The following is an 18,228-nucleotide window of genomic DNA, read 5'->3' on the forward strand; positions in this document are numbered from 1 at the left end:
GACAACTCTTGCTATTTGTCAAGCTTTTGCGTTTTAGCCATTCTGTGCAGTGTGTAGTAATATATCATTGTGGTTTTAATTTGTATTTCTCTGTCAACTAATGATATTGAGCATCTTTCTTGTGCTTATTTACCATTTGTATATCGTCTTTTGAAATGTCTGTTCAAATCTTTTGTCCTCCCCTTTTTAAAATTGGGCTGTTTATTGTCATCCTGTTGAATTGTAGGAATCATCATATATTCTGGATATAAGTTTTATCAGAGATATATATCTATATCTATCTCAAATACTTGCTCCCAGTCCGTGGCTTGCCTTTTCAATTTCTTACTGGTGGTGTTTAAAGAGAAGTTTTTAATTTTTATGAAGTTCAGTGCATCAGTATTTTCTTTTGTGGTTAGTACTTTCTGTGTCCATTCTAAAATATCTTTGCCTGCCCCCCATGATTATGAAGATAGTTTCCTTTTTATTTTTATTTAATTGCTTTTCAAAGCTGTAGGAGAGGTTTACTGACATCACAGGGTCCTTTTTCCTCTTCCCCATCCAAACATTCAGGCCTGACATCCTTGGTCAGTGGTTTCAACCTGGAGGCCACAGGAGCTGTTGGCCCCCAAGTATGCGAATGTACAGGTAATATACAGATTGTGCTTCCAGCTTCCCATCATTGATCACAAGGCAGTATCCATCTGCCAGGCCCTCATCCTGTGCTATTTTCTTGGCCACAAGGAGGAGGTATCCTAGAAGCTGCTGATCTTCCTCTTCAGACTGGCTAATCCAAGGAATGGGTTTCTTAGGAATAACCAGGATGTGCACAGGAGTCTGAGGGGCCACATCATGGAACACAAGACACTGATGGTCCTCATATAGAATGTCACCTGGGAGGCTTCAGTCTAGGATTCGGGAGAAGATGGTTGGGGCTGCTCCCCCAGGGGCTGCCTGCTGAGCCTTGGCCACTTCATTCCCATCAGTCACACCTGCACCTCCTCAGACCTGCACCCCCCGCGACCTGCCATCTGCCACAATCCTGCCCGGGGCACACAGCCCCGCAGCCAGCACAGTGGCCACCGCCATCTTCCCCCAGCCACTGCGGGAACTTTTGGATAATTTCCTTTTTAATTTCAGAAGATCTATAGTTTTAGTTTTTACGTTTAAATCTATCATCTACTTCAAATTAATTTTTATGTATGATGTGAGGTAAGGAGCGAGGTTCATTATTTTCCACATCTATATCCAATTGCTTACCACTACTTGTTCAATAGATTTTCCTTTCCCTCACTGAATTGCTTTGATGCTTTTGTCAAATTAATTGACCATATATATGTGGTTCTATTTCTGGACCCTATTCTGTTCTATAGATTTATCCTTATGCTAATGCCACACTGTCTTGATTACTGTATCTTTATAATACGTCTTGAAAACAGGGTGATTCCTTCATCTTTGAAACTATTTTTCAAAATCGCTTTGGCTATCATAGGTCCTTTGTGTTGGTCTATGTTTGAGGTCAATCTTGTCAGTTTCTATAAAAAATCCTACTGTGATTTTTTTTTGATTTGCCTTAATCTATAAATCAAATTGAGGAGAATTGACATTTTAACGATTTTGAGTGTTTCAGTCTACGTATGCGGTATCTCACTCCATTTATTTTTTAATTTCTCCTGACCGTGTTTTAGAGTTTTTGATGCAGAGGGCTTGAACACCTTTTATTAAATATATCTCTAACTATGTTTTTATGCTGTCATAATGGCATTATTTAAATTTTTATTTTCCAGTTGTTGTTAGTACATAGAAATGCAGTAGATTTTTGCATATTGACTCTATACCAAGTGGCCTTGTCAAATTCATTTATTATATTTTTTGTAAACTAGTTAGGATCCAGTATGTATATAATCATGTTGTCTAGAAATAAAGACAGCTTTACTTTTTCCTTTCTAATTGGTATGCCTTTTATTTCTTTTTCCTGTTTCATGACACTGGCTAGGACTTCCAGTACCCTGTTGAGTAGAAGCAGAGAGATCTGACATATTTGCGTTGTTTCTGATCTCAAGTGAAAAGTATTCAGCCTTTCACCGTTAAGTATGATCTTAGCTGTAGGGTTTTTGTAAATGCCTTTTATTATTGATGAAGTTCCCATCTTTTCATAATCTGCTGAGAGTTTTTATTGGGAATGGGATTGGATTTTGTCAAATGCTTTTTCTGTGTCTATGAAGATAATCATATGGTTTTCCTCTTTAATTCTGTTAATGTGTTAAATGATATTTATTTTTTTTAAGTTAAATCAAATGTGCATTTGATTTGCTAATATTGTGTTAAGAATTTTTGTGTCTCTATTCATGAGAGATACTGTCCTGTAGTTTTTGTGTGTGTGTGTGGAACCGTCGTCTGGTTTTTGGTATCAGGGTTATGCTGGTCTCATAAAATGAGCTGAAAAAGTTCCCTTTTCTATTTTCTGAGAGTTTATGTGACACTGATATTGTCTCTTTCTTAAATGTTTAATAGAATCCTATGTCTCTAGGTAGAGAGGATATTTTTTGTGTATGAGTTTTAAATTATGAATTCAATTACCCTAACAGGTACGGAGCCCTGGTGGCATAGTGGTAAAGAGCTTGGCTGCTAACCCAAAGGTCAGCAGTTTGAATCCACTGACCACTCTTTGGAAACTTTATGGGGCAGTTCTACTCTGTTCTATAGGATCGCTGTGAGTCAGAATTGACGCCATGGCAGTATTTTTTTTTTTTAGTCATATGACCTTTGTCCTTGATTCCTGAGAGATGAATCTAAACCATTGGAATTTTCTTGGTAATTAAAGTGACTTTGTTCTCTCAACTTCTAGAACACACCTGGGGGGTTATGGTAATGGGTAGAAGCTGGCCTGGCCAAAAAGACCACCATGTGGCCTGATATCAGCCAGGGCTTCAAACCAGTTAGTCTCAGTTCAAACCTTTGCCGAGAATTTGCATTTCCACTCCCGATATACTGAATCAGAATCTATATTTTAATAAGATGTCCAGGTGATTCTTATGTATGCACAAGAGTTCTTGTAGACCCCCAAGTGATTCTTATGTACACATAAGAATTCTGATGGATCCCCAGGCGATTCTTATGTACACATAAGTATTCTAATAGATTCCAAATGATTCATATGTACACATGAGAATTCTTACAGATCCCCAGGCAATTCTTTTGTATGCATTAGAATTCTTATAGATCCCAGATGATTCTTATGTACACATAAAAATTCTTACAAATCCTCAGGTGATTCTCATATATGCATAAGAATATCACCTGGGTATCTTGTTAAAATGTAGATTCTGATCCAGTATATATGGGGCAGAAATGCAAATTCTCAGCAGAGGTTTGAACCAGAACAAATTTGTTCAAAGCCCTAATATCAGGTGACCTCAGGGAAGGGAAGAAGGTTGATCTAATCAATCAACTATGTAATGAAACCAATAAGGCTGTGTTGATGCACGTGGGAGGGTAGTGTGCCATTTGGCACATGGGAGCTCCATGCTGGGAACCCTCCTAGACCCCATCCTATGCATTTCTTCATTTGTATCCTTTTTTTCCTGCAATAAGCCTGTAATTGTACATATTGCACCTTCTGTGAGTTTTGTGAGTTGTTCCAGCGAATTATCAAACCAAAAGGAGTAGGGGGAGCCAGCAGATCAGAAGTGAGGGAGTCAAGGGGAACTCTTGAACTTGTGACTGACATCCTGAAGGAATAGAAGGAAACCCCAAATTTGTAGCCAGCAGGTCAAAAGTGAGGGTGTCCTGTGGACTCCCAAACTTGTGGCTGTCATCTGCCTATTTGGCAGTGTGAAGGACAGTGACTTTTTAACTTGAAATCTGACCTAGCTCTCGGTGCTAGGGTCAGAGAAGTGCCGCACGGGAAGCTGGTGTCAGAGCTGAACAGAGAAGTAAAAAATGGAGATTTGTTATATCCTCATAGTTGAGAACAGAATAGCAGGACTCTGAGATTTCCACGTGATGCACCTATCTTCAAGTTCACTCATCTTTTCTTCTTTAGTGTCTGTCTTAGGCTGAGTTCTCTAGAGAAGCAAAACCAATGAAGAATATACATACATATATATACACACACATATGTATGTGTGTGTATATATATGTGTGTGTGTATATACGTGTACACACACATACATATGTATATATAGAGAGAGAAAGATTTATTTCAAGGAAATGGCTCATGTGGTTGCAGAGTCTGGCAATTCCTAAGTCTGTGGGTCAGGCATCAGGCTAGAGGCTTCTTCTGACTCATGTAGCTGATGAACCCAAGATCGGCAGGTCAGAGGGCAGGCTGCTGGCTCACAGGCTGCAGATGCTGACAGATCCCAAGATCAACAGGCAATATGGCAGGCTGCTGGTTCAAGTCCTAAGAACCAAAGGTCGGATGATAACAAGCTGGATGCAGGATTCAGAGCGAGCAAAAGCCAGCAAGTTTTGCCAGAACATCCATATATATTGGATGTAGGCCACACCTCTGAGGACACTCCTCTTACAATTGATTGTCTGATCACATCATGGAGGTGATTACATTATATCACAAACTGGAGGATAGCTGCATCATTCCATAACTGCCAAACTACATCATCACATAACTGCCAAACTATATTATTATATAACTGCCAAACCACTGAGAATCATGGCCCAACCAAGTTGACATACAACCTTAACCATCACAGTGTCCAATATAATGTTAAGCCCGACCAGTGATTTTTTTAATTTCATGTATTTTTTTTTTTATCTCTAGAATTTAGACCTTTTAAATTGTTATTGTTTCTCTGGTATTTCCCATCTATTTGCTTGTTTTCATCTTTTCCTTCTCCTAAAACCCTTATAGTAGTTTTTAAAAAAGTCTTTGTTTGCTATTTCCAACGTCTGTGTCATCATTGGGTCTGTCTGTATTGACTTTTTTCTCCTGATTGTGTTGTCGTTGTTGTGAGGTGCCGTAAAGTCTGTTCCAATTCATAGTCACCCTGTGTACAACAGAACAAAACACTGCCCAGTCCTGCTCCATCCTCATGATCATTGTTATGCTTGAGCCCATTGTTGCAGCCACTTTTCTCAACCCATCTTGTTGAGGGTCTTCCTCTTTTTCACTGACCCTCTACCTTACCAAGCATGATGACCTTCTCCCAGGACTGGTCCTTCCTGCTAACATGTCCAAAGTATGTAAGGCAAAGTCTCACCATCCTCCCTTCTAAGGAGCATTCTCGCTGTACTTCTTCCAGGACAGATTTGTTTGTTCTTCTGGTTGTGGGTCACAATTTCTTATGCTGAACGTTATAGATCCTGCTTTTTCGAGATACTGGATTCATTTGCTTTCTGTCTATTAGGCTGTTAGCTGTGGCTTCTTACAGCTTTCAGGATACCTGTGTCTGGCTGCTTTATTCTCCAGTTGTCATATCTTGCTCTTTTCTAACTTGCAGTTGGTTAGGAAACCATTTAATCTAGCTTGTTAACATTATATGTAAACGACAAAGAAGCAGCTTCGAATAGGTCTCTAAAGACTCCTGAATCAAATACATGAACTTTAATGTACAGATTTTAGCTTAGTTTAGCTATTTAAAGACTCTTACTTATTTTTTGTAATTGGCATTGGATGAGTAAAACGTAACTATGTTGAAACAGTGTCGAGGATAGAGAAAACATTTCTCAAAAGGGCTCCTAATTTCTGATTGATATCATCTTAAATTATTTGTGCATTGTTGCTCACCTGCTTTTAGGTATTAGAGGAAGGAACCTTTCTTGGTATTTGTGATGTTCCAGCAGCCTCTATTAGAGCTACTTTCCTCTCAGGATTTTATAATCTGTCAAATATTTCCTCTTGGCTCTTTACCTTAAGTCTAATGACTACTTTTTAAAACTTGCTTTGTAAATCCCCACATTAAGAAAGAATGAAGTGCTTATGTAGGCCAGATTGCTGAATTACTGATAATCTAAACCAAACCTGTTGCCACTGAGTCAATTCTGACTCACAGCAACCCTATAGGACAGAAAAGAACTGTCCCATTGGGTTTCCAAGGCTGTAATCTTTACAGAAGCAAACTGCTGCATCTTTCTTCCATGGAGCGGCTGGCGGGTTTATACTCAGACCTTTTAGTTAGCAGCCAAGTGCTTTCACCACTGCGCCACCAGGGCTCCCTTTACTGATCATAAAAGGGGGAAAAAAAAAACCAAACCCATTGCCACTGAGGTGATCCCAACTCATAGTGATCCGGTAGGACGGAGTAGAACTGCCCCATAGAGTTTCCAAGGAGCAGCTGGTGGATTTGAACTGCTGACCTTTATAGCAGCCGTAGCCCTTAACCACTGCGCCACCAGGGCTCCTTGCTGATCATAGGGAGGCTTAATATACATGACTGAAGGAATCTCCAAGGTGCATTCTGTGAGATGTAATCTCTTATCTCCCCTCATTCGGGGAAGTTGGAAGTGAAGTAAATGTTGTATCTCTTTGTAATGGCTGTCTTTAGTTTCATTTGTCTCCTTTTGGGTGGTGGAGGCTGTTGAATAAAATCTTATTTAAGACCCCTCCCTCCCACTCCCACCCCTGGAATGAGCTCTTCAGAAGTTAAACCTAAACTTTGCCAAGTAGATGCTGATCTCAAGGGAAGACATCCCAGCACCTTTTTTGTTTTTCTGCACTTGTGTTCTTGAGCTAAATCAGCAAATCTTCCTCCTTTTCAACTCTCCCAGAAGCCATTCTCCACCTCTGTCACATACCTTGCAGAGCTCTGGAGTAGTCTTGGTTTTTAATTATAAGACTCAGTGGAGAAAGAAGGCTTTAGTTTCTTGTTTTTAGAACTGGACCTTTTAGAAAACAGCCTATAAAAAATATAATCAATTTTGCTACTTCGGAGTATAAAGAAACCTTTTATAGAGAAAGCTTCGTGTTTTGGCAGAAAAAGAGCAGCTCAGTCTAGAGACTTCTAGCAGTCGTGATGCAGGCCTTCTTGGGTGTATAATTATGTGAGGGGTAGAGACCTCCCTGATCTATTCTCCCAGGTGGTCTTGCGTAGTAGCCTCCCTAGAAGCATGCAGGAATGTCTGTGTCTGATTATTGATCCTTGAGTAGCTACAGATGGTACCAGAGTGGCGTCAGTCCAGGTGGGGCTAAGGCAGACAAACAGCATTAGACATTTCCTGTGATTAGGCGCTGTATTGGATTAAAGTGTAATAAGATTTTCTCTGGTCTGAGTAAAGTGCTCTTAAACTTGGCACCAGTGGGAGCAGGACTCCAGCTTATCAGCCCTGTAATTTGAAGTCTACTCGCTTGTTAGAAAAGGAGTTTCTGGCTCTCTGGCCTCTGTATCACCCGTTGTTGCTTGTTTTTTAAAATAATTTTATTGTGGTAAGATATATATTGGAAACCCTGGTGGCGTACTGGTTAAGTGCTATGGCTAACCAAAGGGTCGGCAGTTCGAATCCAACAGGTGCTCCTTGGAAACTCTATGGGGCAGTTCTACTCTGTCCTGTAGTGTCGCTAGGAGTTGGAATCGACTCAACGGCACTGGGTTTGGTTTTTTGATTGGTTTAAGATATGTATAACAAAAAAATTGCCATTTTAATCATCATTAAGGCTACAATTCAGTCACATTAAATATATTTGCCATATTGTGCAACCCTTACCACTATCTATGGCTGAAAGTTTTTCATCACCCCTGAAAGAAACTCAGTGCCCCATAAGCCATAACTCCCCATTTCTTTCTCTTATCCGCCCTTGGTAGCCACTGTTTAAATTTTGTCTCTAGGCGTTTGCCTATTTTGGATATTTCATGTAAGTGGGATCATATAATATTTGTCTTTTTGTGTCTGACTTATTTCACTTGTTAGCTGCTGTCGAATTAGCCCCGTGACTTATGGTGACCCCGTGCATGATGGGATCAGACCATTGTGATCCATAGGGCTTTCATTGGCTGATTTTTTTGTGAGTAGATTGACAGACCTTTCTTCCTATTCTGCCTTAGCTGAAAGCTCCACTGAAATTTGTTCAGCATCATAACAACACACAAGCCTCCACTGACAGGTGGCTGTGCTGAGGGGCACTGGCTGGGAACTGAACCCCTGGGTCTCCTGCGTGGGAGGGGAGAACTCTACCACTGAACCACCACTGCTCTCGTTATTTCACCTAGTGTAATGTTTGCAAGGTTCCTTCATGTCCTACCATGATCAGAACTTCATTTCTCTTTATGGTTGACTAGCATTCCTTTGTATGGATTCACCATACTTTGTTAATCCATTCATTTGCTGACACTTGGATTGTTTCCACCTTTTAGCTACTGGGAGTAATTCTGCAATGAACATGGGTGTGCAAGTATGTCTGAGTCCTTGAGTGCAAGTCTTTTGGGTACATACCAGGGTGGACTTGCTGGTTACATGGTAGTTGTATGTTTAACTTACTGAGGAACCACAGACTGTTTTCCACAGCAGCCGCACCGATTTACTTTCCTGCCACCAATGGATGAGTGTTCCAATTTCTCCACATCCTTGCCAACACTCATTATTTTCCATGCGCCCCCTGCCCCAACGATAATAGCCTTCCTAGTGGGTGTGAATTGCCTGTTGTTTTTTAAATGTAAGAGTTTCCAAGGAGTCTGCTTTGAAGGAGGGTGGAGTGGGGCTCAGTTGGGCCAATGCCTGTACCCTTCGGTACAGATCAGATTAAAAATTCCTTGTGCATATGGCATTCTTAGTAGAGCCCTAGCACCCCGTTAGTAGTTTAGCTGATCCCCACAATAGCCTTGCAGCGCACAGGGCATGGGCTATAGTCCCATTTTATAGATGAGAGAATGAAGACCCTGAAAAGAGAAGTGACCTACTCACAATCCCTCCCTGGTGGCTCAGTGGTTAAGAGTCCCTTCAAAAGGTCAGCGATTCAAATCCACCAGCCACTCCTTGGAAACCCTATAGGACAGTTCTACTCCGTCCTGTAGGGTCTCTATGAGTTGGAATCAACTCGACAGCAATGGACTTAAAGCTCTTCTCTTGACTTCTAGGTGGAAGTTCTTTCTGTTATATTATCTGAAGGCTGAGAGGTGATAATTTAGGAGAAGCCTTTTCACCTTGGGATGGAATAAAGTGGAAATTGTCATAGTCTTGGTAGGCGTTCAAAAGAGCTGGTCTTGTGAATCTTTAGAACGGGTTTCTAACCTTTCTTGCAGTCTGCAATCGCCTGGGGCATCTTAGTAAATACTGATGCCTGAGTTCCTCCTCCAGAGATTCTGATTTAATTGGTCTGGGGTGCAGCCTGGGTGAGGGGATTTTTAAACACTTCCCGGGTGGTTCTGATGTGCAGCCATGCTTTAGGACTTACCGTGGTTGTATTGCCTTTCTGGCTATATTTCCCTTTTGCCCACTTCCTCTAAATTATCTTTTCTGCTTATTAGGACCTAGACTATGCTTGGCTGCTAACTGAAAGTTGAGCCATTCGAACCCACCAGCCGCTCTGTGGGAAAAAGATGTGGTAGTCTGCCTCTGCAGCGATTGTTGTTGTTGTTGTTAGGTGCCGTCCAGTCGGTTCCGACTCATATCGACCCTGTGCACAACAGAACGAAACACTGCCCAGTCCTGCACCATCCTTACAATCGTTGTTATGCTTGAGCTCATTGTTGAAGCCACCGTGTCAGTCCACCTCGTTGAGGGTCTTCCTCTTTTCCGCTGACCCTGTACTCTGCCAAGCATGATGTCCTTCTCCAGGGACTGATCCCTCCTGACAACACGTCCAAAGTATGTAAGACGCAGTCTCGCCATCCTTGCCTCTAAGGAGCATTCTGGCCGCACTTCTTCCAAGACAGATTTGTTCGTTCTTTTGGCGGTCCATGGTATGTTCAATATTCTTCACCAACACCACAATTCAAAGGTGTCAACTCTTCTTCGGTCTTCCTTATTCATTGTCCAGCTTTCACATACATATAATGCGATTGAAAATACCATGGCTTGGGTCAGTCGCACCTTAGTCTTCAGGGTGACATCTTTGCTCTTCAACACTTTAAAGAGGTCCTTTGCAGCAGATTTGCCCAATGCAATGTGTCTTTTGATTTCCTGACTGCTGCTTCCATGGCTGCTGATTGTGGATCCAAGGAAAATGAAATCCTTGACAAGTTCAATCCTTTCTCCATTTATCATGATGTTGCTTATTGATCCAGTTGTGAGAATTTTTGTTTTCTTTATGTTGAGGTGTAATCCATACGGAAGGCTGTAGCCTTTGATCTTCATCAGTGAGTGCTTCAAATCCTCTTCACTTTCAGCAAGCGAAGTTGTGTCATCTGCATAACGCAGGTTGTTAATGAGTCTTCCTCCAGTCCTGATGCCCCATTCTTCTTCATATAGTCCAGCTTCTCGTATTATTTGCTCAGCATACAGATTGAATAGGTATGGTGAAAGGATACAACCCTGACACACCCCTTTCCTGACTTTAAACCAATCAGTATCCCCTTGTTCTGTAGGAAAAACTGCCTCTTGATATAAGTAGTTTCCTCATGAGCACAGTTAAGTGTTCTGGAATTCCCATTCTTCGCAGTGTTATCCATGGTTTGTTATGATCCACACAGTTGAATGCCTTTGCATAGTCAATAAAACACAGGTAAACATCCTTCTGGTATTCTCTGCTTTCAGCCAGGATCCATCTGACATCAGCAGTGATATCCCTGGTTCCACATCCTCTTCTGAAACTGGCCTGAATTTCTGGCAGTTCCCTGTCGATAGACTGCTGCAGCCGTTTTTGAATGATCTTCAGCAAAATTTTGCTTTCGTGTGATATTAATGATATTGTTCTATAATTTCCACATTCGGTTGGATCACCTTTCTTGGGAATAGGCATAAATATGGATCTCTTCCAGTGAGTTGGCCAGGAAGCTGTCTTCCATATTTCTTGGCATAGACGAGTGAGCACCTCCAGTGCTGCATCTATTTGTTGAAACATCTCAACTGATATTCCATCAATTCCTGGAGCCTTGTTTTTCGCCAATGCTTTCAGAGCAGCTTGGACTTCTTCCTTCAGTACCATCGGTTCCTGATCATATGCTACCTCTTGAAATGGTTGAACATTGACTAATTCTTTTTAGTATAATGACTCTGTGTATTCTTTCCATCTTCTTTTGATGCTTCCTGTGTCGTTTAATATTTTCCCCATGGAATCCTTCACTATTGCAACTTGAGGCTTGAGTTTTTTCTTCAGTTCTTTCAGCTTGAGAAACGCCGAGCGTGTTCTTCCCTTTTGGTTTTCCATCTCCAGCTTTTTGCACATGTCATTATAATACTTCACTTTGTCTTCTCGAGAGGCCCTTTGAAATGTTCTCTTCCGTTCTTTTACTTCATCAAGTCTTCCTTTTGCTTTAGGTGCTCGTCGCTAAAGAGCAAGTTTCAGAGTCTTCTCTGACATCCGTCTTGGTCTTTTCTTTCTCTTCTGTCTTTTCAGGGACCTTTTGCTTTCTTCATGGATGATGTCCTTGATGTCATTCCACAACTCGTCTGGTCTTCGGTCACTAGTATTCAATGCGTCAAATCTATTCTTCAGATGGTCTCTAAATTCAGGTGGGATATACTCAAGGTCGTATTTTGGCTCTCGTGGACTTGCTCTGATTTTCTTCAGTTTCAGCTTGAACTTGAATATGAACAATTGATGGTCTGTTCCACAGTCGGCACCGGTCTTGTTCTGACTGATGTTATTGAGCTTTTCCACTGTCTCTTTCCACAGATGTAGTCAATTTGATTTCTGTGTGTTCCATCTGGCGAGGTTCATGAATATAGTTGCCGTTTACATTGGTGAAAGAAGATATTTGCAATGAAGAAGTCGTTGGTCTTGCAAAATTCTATCATTCGATCTCTGGCATTGTTTCTATTACCAAGGCCATATTTTCCAATTACTGATCCTTCTTTGTTTCCAACTTTCTCATTCCAATCACCAGTAATTATCAATGCATCTTGATTGCATGTTCGATCAATTTCAGACTGCAGCAGCTGATAAAAATCTTCTATTTCTTCATCTTTGGCCCTAGTGGTTGGCGCGTAGCTTTGAATAATAGTTGTATTAACTGGTCTTCCTTGTAGTCATATGGATATTATCCTATCACTGACAGCGTTGTACTTCAGGATAGATCTTGAAACGTTCTTTTTGATGATGAATGCAACACCATTCCTCTTTGAGTTGTCATTCCCAGCATAGTAGACTATATGATTGTCCGATTCAAAATGGCCAATACTAGTCCATTTTAGCTCACTAATGCCTAGGATATCGATGTTTATGTGTTCCATTTCATTTTTGATGATTTCCAATTTTCCTAGATTCATACTTCCTACATTCCAGATTGTAATTATTAATGGATGTTTGCAGCTGTTTCTTCTCATTTTGAGTCATGCCACATCAGCAAATGAAGGTCCCGAAAGCTTTACTCCGTCCACATCATTAAGGTCGACTCTACTTTAAGGAGGCAGCTCTTCCCCAGTCATCTTTTGAGTGCCTTCCAACCTGGGGGGCTCATCTTCCAGCACTATATCAGACAATGTTCCACTGCTATTCATAAGGTTTTCACTGGCTAATGCTTTTCAGAAGTAGACTGCTGGGTCCTTCTTCCTAGTCTGTCTTAGTCTGGAAGCTCAGCTGAAATCTGTCCTCCATGGGTGACCTTGCTGGTATCTGAATACCGGTGGCATAGCTTCCAGCATTACAGCAACACACAAGCTCCCAGAGTACGAAAAACTGACAGACACATGGGGGCTGTAAAGATTACACCCTTGGAAGCCCTATGGTTCTCTGTCCTACAGGGTTGTTATGAGTCAGAATGGACTTGACAGCAATGATTTAGACCAGGATTGGATTAAAAGGCGGGGGGTGGGGGGTTGCCAAAAAGACTCAACTGAAACTAAGTTTTCCAGACTTCCAGTTAACATTATCAAGAGAAGCCATGAATATATTAAAACTTTAAGAAAAATATTGAAAACACGGTAATCTATTGATCCTCAGTTACACAAAATGTACTGAAGGGAAGGACGCAAAGGTGAATCTCCAGCTCTACGGAATTTTGTAGAGTAATATTGTCACGTGCCTGAGCCACTTCCTACCACATTCAGATGCATTACCTGTTTACCTGTTGTCATCAAATCGATTCTGACTCATAGGGACCCTACAGGACAGAGTAGAGCCTGCCCCATAGGGTTTCCAAGGAGCAGCTGGTGGACCTGAACTGTTGATCTTTTTGGTTAACAGCCAAATGCTTAATCACTGCACCACCAGGGCCCCATTCAGATTCATAGAGGCAGGGATCCATTGGCTAGCTGCATAAATATTTGCCTGTCCCACCTAAATCTTTTTTGGGGGAAGCAGGCAGGACATAAATGTCTGAAATGAAAATATTTGGTGGTCCAGAAGTAGATTTCTGAAAAGACCTTCAGACTCTCTCCTGTGGGTGTCCCTGCTGCTTTCCTGTTAACCTTTTCATGTTGTTGCTTGGGCCTTACACAGACCCTGGGGGTCAGCAGAACAGGTTGTTATCTGTAAAATCAAGTAACGGGCCTTCAGACTCCACAGCAGCAGGGTTCTGTTATTTCCCATCATGCCAAGTTCTGGATATGATTCACCCTGGAAATTGCTGTCTTGGGTTGGTCAAATTATATCTACCCAGGCCACCTGTGGTGGTGGCTGCAGGGGGTGAGAATATGCCATAAATTAGTGCAGGTGTCCCCCAAATAGCTTTGTTTCTATGCAAGAAACCTGGGAATCCTCAACCTTTGCCAAGTGGCAATCTTTCTTTTGACTTGTCCCAATGATTTCTAACAAATTCTTTGGTTGATATGGCATATAAAACTCACCTGTTTGTCCCAAACTGGTTTCATTTAAGCTTCAAGGAGTGAGTGTTTAGCCTAGGCACAGCAATGGAGAGGCAGACTTCAGAGGAGAAATTTCCTTCTCCTGTTAAATCTCACATTAAACTGTGCTTACTCAGAGCCCTTGGCTGTAGGAAGCAGTGCCGAGGATGGAGCTTGGCAGATGGCTGTGGCTGTGGTTTCCTGGAGGCCTTTGTGGGGAGACGACTGTTTGTATATTGGTTTTCATTTATGTATTGGTCTTATTTTCATCTTCTTGAGGTACCCAGATGCTATGGTGATAGATTGATTGGAAACGACTCATTTGTCAGGGTTCCGTGGGGGATGTAGGTTTCCTTCTCGTGTGCAGTGGAGTCTAAAATATTTAATTAGATGCTGAGGCATTTCTGCTTGGGTCCATCTCTGCCAGTTCTCCCAGCTGGATGCCATTCCTTAGGTTGGTGGGTTTTCTGGGCTTGGCCTCCTCTTCCTCATTTTGCCTGGATGCAATACTCAGTCCCACCTCCTTCTAGCTGCTGTTTTTTCCCTGTCGTTTTTGTTCTAGAAACTGCCTTTATGTGGTTGCTGGAATTTGCAGAGCTCATTCGTGTTGGAAATCTAGTTGTCAAACAAGTCCAAACCAGACTTTATGAAATAATGTAGTTGAACTGATAGACAGTGAGAGGAATATTAACTACCTGCTGCTTATCTGTTTTGTTCAGTTCAACTTTTTCAGGGAGCTTACTTTGATCTTACTGGGAGCCAGGTAATGCCCTGGATGCTGAGGATGTAAAAATGGCACTTCCACCCTCAACAGGTAAAACATCTCCTTAGGGTGATATGGACATGCACACAATCACAGCACCATGGAGGTGCCCAAATAAAGGTGGGAACAAAGGACTGGTGAGTCACCTCAACGTGATGTTGGCTATGGGTTTGGAGGAAAGGATAGCATTATAGGCAAATGTGGACAATACCTGGGGTAGTGGGTTTGAGGCATAGCAAGAAGCTACATGGGCTGGATCTTGGGAGGTGTTCTAGGGGTGGACGTGGGAGGTGAAGTCTGGGATGGTAAAGGTTTCTACATGGGGTAGAGGATGACATCAGGAAGTGGGGGCAGGGAGAAATCCTGGGAAGGGGAGATGAGTTTAATTCTAGACATGTTAAAATAAATTGTGAAATCTAATGGGTGGTTGGGAGTTGGGTTTAGAAGTGGCGGGGGTGATGATACGGGTTTTGAATTTGTCATGTGTGCCGGGGAGAGGTTTCAGTGCAGTGCTATTTGAGGAAAAGTTGGATGGAAAAGCAGAGGGGTCAGAGCCCTAGAGAGCAGCGACATTTTAAAGAAGAACCAGAGATTTGGAGAGAAGGCAGAGTCAGGTGGCAGATGGGCTGAGAGAGTCATCTCACTGACTGGTTCTGCCACAGCTGGTCGTCCACAGAGCCCTAGGAGCCTCTCTTGTCCTCAGGCCAGGGTTCCAACTAAGTGTCCTCTCTGAGGTGCCTGCCCTTGGCTGCACCTTCTCTTTACCCCTCCCCCAGTTTACCGAGGACTGTTTTCACTGGCCACAGACCCCTAAGCTTTCCTTCCTTGCCAGCATCGAGTATTAGAAAGTCTGTCTGTCCCCTTCATTTTCTGATGGTGTGTCAGGACTCACCATTGGACATTTGCCAAGTACCCTGAGCTATCTGCTTTTAGACATCCAGTTGAGAGCCCAAGACCTCAGCTAAGGAGGGCTATGTGACCCTTCTTCTGGCCTATTGCTGAGCGAGCCCAGCTGTTATCACTTCCTCTTTATCCCAGCAGAACACTCCAGCCACTTGTGGAAATGGCATATGTGTGTCTCTCGCCTGGCTATACATGAGAGGTTCTCAGACCAGCTCCTTAGCATCAGAGAAAGAGAAGACCATGCATGGTGGGAGCAGGCTTGTTTTAATCTTCACCGCTGTTGAGGAAAGGACAAAATTGTGTAGAGTTGTAAAAGTGCATTTTATCTTATCCCAATGACCACAGGCAGGAACTTCTTTCTTAGTTTGCGCCTGGAACCCTCCACTTGAAATGTAGTCTCTCTTAAAACCAAGCCCCTGACCATTGAAGGGAGAGCCATTCGGCAAAGTCCCTGCTGAAACTGCCACCCAAGGAATGTCTAAGTGACATTCCCACGTTGGCCACACTTCCAGATTTTCTGCTGGTACCACCTCTAACTGCACCGCTAACGCAAAGGCCACCCTGTTTCCTGGCTCCAGCTCAGTGTGAAAATGGTCTCCTCCACTGGGCTCTATGTCTAGAAGAAATCCTGAAAGGTCTGGTACCAAAGCAGCCCCTGTCGCGTGGTCGCTAGGTAACCTTAGCTTTTTCTGCCTTGACCAAAGTATCCTGACTTTTCCTGTAGCAGCCTGGGCATCTCGAAGTCTGAGTACGTAGGTCTGCTCGTCTCCACAGGGCGGCAGGCGTGATGAAGCCCACCAGTTGCTATGGAGTCCGTTCTGACTCATGGCAACCCCCTGTGTGTCAGAGTAGAGCAGTGTTCCATAGGGTTTTCAATGGCTGATTTTTCAGAAGTAGGTTGCCAGGCCTTTCTTCCAAGGTGCCTCTGGGTGGGCTGGGACCACCATCCTTTTGGTTAGCAGCTGAGTGCATTAAGCATTTGCACCACTCAGGGTCTCTGTGGCAGAATGAGAAGTGTGGGTCACTGTGTTTTCAGTAGCCATTCTTGGTAGCGCAGCCTCCTCAGAAAGGTGCTGAAAGCTAAAACGAGTTCTTATTCCTTGATCCATGCCTGTCCTCACAGGGTTTATGCTGGCCCAAGGCCTGTGGCCATCTAGCCAGTTACACTGGAAAGTGTCCGAGTTCCTGGCTCCATGTGCATGTGCGGTGCTGCCCACCCACTGGCCCTGGTTGCTTACAGCCAGCACTCCCTCACCACAGCCCTGGAACCTTAAGACTCAAAAGTCTCGCTTCAGAAAAGGCCACCAAGGTTTCTGGGTAGCACTAAGGAACTGAGAGACTGTTGTGTGAGGTGGTGACTTTTTTTGTGTGGTAAAATACACAAACTAGCATTTTGATGTGTAAAATTCGTAGTTTTTAGTACATTCACAGAACTGTGTACCTATCACTGCTCTCTAGTTCCAGAGCTTTTTCATCTCCCTGAGCAGAAGCCTCATACCTGTGTTAAGCAGTCATTTCTTATTCCTGCCTCCCCCAGCCCCTGGCAACCACTAGTCTACTTTCCATCTTTATGGATTTGCTTCTCCTGGATATTTTATATAAATGGAATTGTACAATATGTGGCCTTTTATGCCTGGCTTCTTGCACTTGTCATAATGTTTTCAAGGCTCATCCATGTTATAGCATGTGTCAGTACTTGGTTTCTTTTTATGGCTGTATAATATTCCACTGCATGGATAGACCACGTTTTATTTAGTCATTCATCTGGTGACGGACATTTGGATTGTTTCCACCTTCTGGCTATTGTGAATAATGCTGCTATGAACATTCATGTGCAAGTTTTTGCCTGGACATGTGTTTTTCAGGTCTTTTAGACATACACTTAGGAGTGAAATTCTTGCGTCATAGGGGTATCCTATGTTTAACTTTTTGAGGAATCACCAAACTCTTTCCCACAACCGCTATACCATTTTACATTCCCACCAGCAGTTTATGAGGAGAGTGGTCACTTTTTGAAGCCAAATGTACCAGCCCCTCTGACATAAACCAAAATGTTACCTGGGAGTGAGCTTCGTGCAGGGTGGGTAGGACCAGTGGCATCAGGAGTTAGGGGGGAGGGGCAGCAGGACCTGGGGAGCTTAGATGGAGTTCATGAGGGCAGGTGAGCAGTTCGTGGCCCAGTATCCAGAGGTGGTTGAGCCCTCTCCAGTGTGGTGGGAGTATGTGATAGGTGGGCTGTGGAAGGGCTGCGTGGTGGGCTTGGGAGGCAGATCCAGGTGGTGCCTGTGGGCATGAGGTGTTAGACCCTAGCCTGGGATTGTGGCAGAGTGTGGCCTCTGTACCTCAACCCCCCAAAGGAAGATAGGGTTATAAATCAGAATAAGGATGCAGGCCCAAGCTCAGCCAGCAGATTAGGCAAATGCGCAGGAAGAGGAAGGAACCGCTGTGGTGGGGGCGGAGGGGGAATACTTCACTGGATATTCTAGATGTCTTAACTCTAACCAATGCCCGTCTCCTGATGTCAAGGCCACTGACTGCTTCCTCCCTGGGCTTAGGTTCTGAAGACAGCATGTGAGGTGAAAATCTCTCATTGCCAGGACCCAGACCCTTGGAAGCTCAGAAGCCAAGATTTAGCCTCTTTATTTACATTTCAGTGGTGCCTTCACTTTCCTTGGGGCAGTGGAGACCAAGCTGTAGTTTGAGTGGGGAAGGAGTAATAGGGACAATAAAGAGATTTGGGGAGGTGG

At 43.1% G+C, this 18,228-nt stretch overlaps 1 protein-coding gene and 1 pseudogene across 2 annotated transcripts in view; one reads left to right on the forward strand and one right to left on the reverse strand.

Annotated features, from left to right (window-relative positions):
- MAN1C1 (mannosidase alpha class 1C member 1) overlaps positions 1-18,228 on the forward strand; it is a 174,396-nt gene that overhangs the window by 11,667 nt on the left and 144,501 nt on the right. The window lies entirely within an intron of this gene.
- Positions 577-1,068, reverse strand: LOC126072739 (adenosine 5'-monophosphoramidase HINT2-like; annotated as a pseudogene).

The sequence above is a fragment of the Elephas maximus genome, chromosome 3 (assembly GCF_024166365.1).
Source record: "Elephas maximus indicus isolate mEleMax1 chromosome 3, mEleMax1 primary haplotype, whole genome shotgun sequence".
Classification (NCBI taxonomy): Eukaryota; Metazoa; Chordata; class Mammalia; order Proboscidea; family Elephantidae; genus Elephas; species Elephas maximus.